We start from the raw sequence: 2,839 nt of genomic DNA, 5'->3' as shown, positions 1-2,839 counted from the left end.
TGTCGCCGCCTTTTTTTCACAATAAATGTTTTATGACAAGTGTGAATCAGCGTGGAATTTCTCGCCCCTCGCCCGCCTTCCTCGGCGAGCTAACGCAAGAAACTCTCTCCCTCGCCTCACCCCGCCCCTCTCCGTTTGGTAGAGTCAGCTGGCTCTCGCACGCGTTTAGGTTGCTGCCGTAGCGTAATTTCGTGTCGGGCTTGGAAGGTTAGCGGATTGACGTGCCGCCGAGCACGTCTGGCGCCCAACCTGCAGATTGGCGTAAGGAATAGCGGTCACGATCCCGAAAGCAGCCGCCTGAACGAGACGAGATACGTTCGATGAGAGTGGAAAAACACCACGCTATAGCTCGCGCCGTTCTTTGACCAAAAAGCTAAGCTCAATAAAGATTAAACAATAAAAAATCTCAAATATGTATTTTATACAAAATATCATTGAAAAATCATGTTTTTTGTTGCAGTAAAGAATAAATTGAATATTTCTGCCGCGATTTAGATTGCCAAATTACGGCAGGAATATTCAGCTTGTTCTTTACTGCAATTCTCTTGAGAACAATTTAATTTGTACTAATTATGACACCAAACAAGTCATAATCAGAGACATACGTTTCAAGCTCTACCTATATCAACGAATCACACGTTGCAACCATGGAGCAAGACGATCATGTTAATAATCGCTAACGTGAATAAAATCGGGATTACGAAGAAAGAAAAAGAGCACAAGGAGTATATTGCCAAATGTTTAGTAAAACTGCACAATTTATACACGCGTCGCGAGCATAATAAATACGAATAAGGAATGAAGATAAAGACACCGTATGTGACTCTAGACGCCATAGAGGAAGAATTGCCACCGAAAAGATGCAAGTATCTCGGGCACACAGTATGCCCGAGAAAGATAAAAAATAAACTGTCAATAATGACAAGACAAGAGAAACTAAAAAAATTACTTCACATGGAGCATTTAAATCAAGAGAAGAAAAATACTAAATAATACACAAGTTGTGTTAAAACCAAAGAAATTAATTAGTATAGTCTGCGACAACAGTATTACAACTGTTAAAAAAAATCCCCAGAAAAACAATATATCTCATTCCCGAAGATCTGTTGTGCACAATATGTATCTCCACTCAAGGAGTGTGTTAACAAAACTATAAATTCGTTAAGATTTGCTAATGTTGTTAACAGTTGCAGGACTGGCACTGTTAAACGAAACCGAATTGTCAGTCCGCGCGGTGCGTACTAGTTTATGAAAAAAAAAGCGCTATTATTATTATTATTATTATTATTTTGATAAGAATATTCAGTTAGGAATTCTAAAAGTTCTGCGTTGATATGAAACAGTATCAAATTAAGAGAAACTGTTATTACAGAATTTACCATAGAAGTATATAACAAAAATATTATTAATCTTCTGAACTCGCAACGAAAAGTTCATAATATACAAATGATTGATAACAAAAGTAAAGATGTATATGTGACTAATTTACGAATCAAAAAAGTACACAGTCCGGAAGAACTATACAAATTTTTTCAAACAGCGCAACGGAACCGAGCCACTGCGGCTACACGTTTAAATGAACAGTAAGTTTATTTTGCATATTATATTTAGTTGAAATTGCAATAAGGTGTTACAAGAAGTGAAGAGTTTTTTACTTTTTTAATTAAATTTAAATAATATAGTTATTGAAAAATAATACGTTCTTTATTGGGATATAATTTAACTTATAATTTAATTTAGAATACACAATGCGGCAACCGTGTATACAAATAATAATATATAATAATTCATATTTTTATTATAGATCATCTAGATCACATTTAGTGATAACAGTATGAATAACAAGTACATATAAAAACAAAGTATCCGTAGGAATTTTAAATTTAATTGACCTTGCCGGTTCCGAAAGGGTAAATACTGAAGAATACGCTACAACAGAAACTAGATATATTAACAAATCATTAGCAAATGTTACCAATGTAATTTTAGCACTTCGGAAGAAACAAGAATACGTTCCGTATAGAGATTCCAAGTTAACACACTTATTAATACCTTCTTTGGGAGGCAACTCTAAAACAATAATGATAATAAATATATTTCCACTCAAGGAGTGTGTTAACAAAACTAAATTCGTTAAGATTTGCTAATGTTATTAACAGTTGAAGGACTGGCACTGTTAAACGAAACCGAATTGTCAGTCCGCGCGGTGCGTACCAATTTATAAAGAAAAAAAGCGCTACTATTATTATTTTGATAAAAATATTCAGTTAGGAATTCTATTTTTTTTTTTTTTTATTATTCTGACTTTAATAAAATTTTACAATATTCTTTAAAAGATTGTTACATCCGGAGAATTTTACGATTTCCCTTTTCGCATCATATAGAAATTGTTTTGTCAATAAGATATAAAATTTTACAAGTAAAACTTCAAAAAATTCCAGGACTAATGATCAAATTGATCAAATTTCCAGGAAAATCCAGGATTCCAGGGGGCATAATGTGAAATCCATGACGATCCATGACGTTCCATGTCATTCCATGACGTTTCATGACGTTTCACGACGTTCCACGACGTTCCACGACGTTCCACGACGTTCCACGACGTTCCACGACGTTCCACGACGTTCCACGACGTTCCACGACGTTCCACGACGTTCCACGACGTTCCACGACGTTCCACGACGTTCCACGACGTTCCACGACGTTCCACGACGTTCCACGACGTTCCACGACGTTCCATGACTTTACAGGTTTTTCCAGGTAGTGAACACCCTGTAGTAGGATCGAGTAGTCCTCCTAGTAGGATCAAGTAGTTTTCCTAGTAGGATCGAGTTGATTG

The 2,839-nt window shown here is 36.0% G+C and overlaps 1 pseudogene; it reads left to right on the top strand.

Annotated features, from left to right (window-relative positions):
• The first annotated feature begins 798 nt into the window (after positions 1-798).
• Positions 799-2,447, top strand: LOC113005064 (annotated as a pseudogene).
• Positions 2,448-2,839: the final 392 nt, after the last annotated feature.

This window comes from Solenopsis invicta, chromosome 3 (assembly GCF_016802725.1).
Source record: "Solenopsis invicta isolate M01_SB chromosome 3, UNIL_Sinv_3.0, whole genome shotgun sequence".
NCBI lineage: Eukaryota > Metazoa > Arthropoda > Insecta > Hymenoptera > Formicidae > Solenopsis > Solenopsis invicta.
Note: the sequence above shows the minus strand (reverse complement) of the source record. Positions and strands in the feature narration are given on the sequence as shown.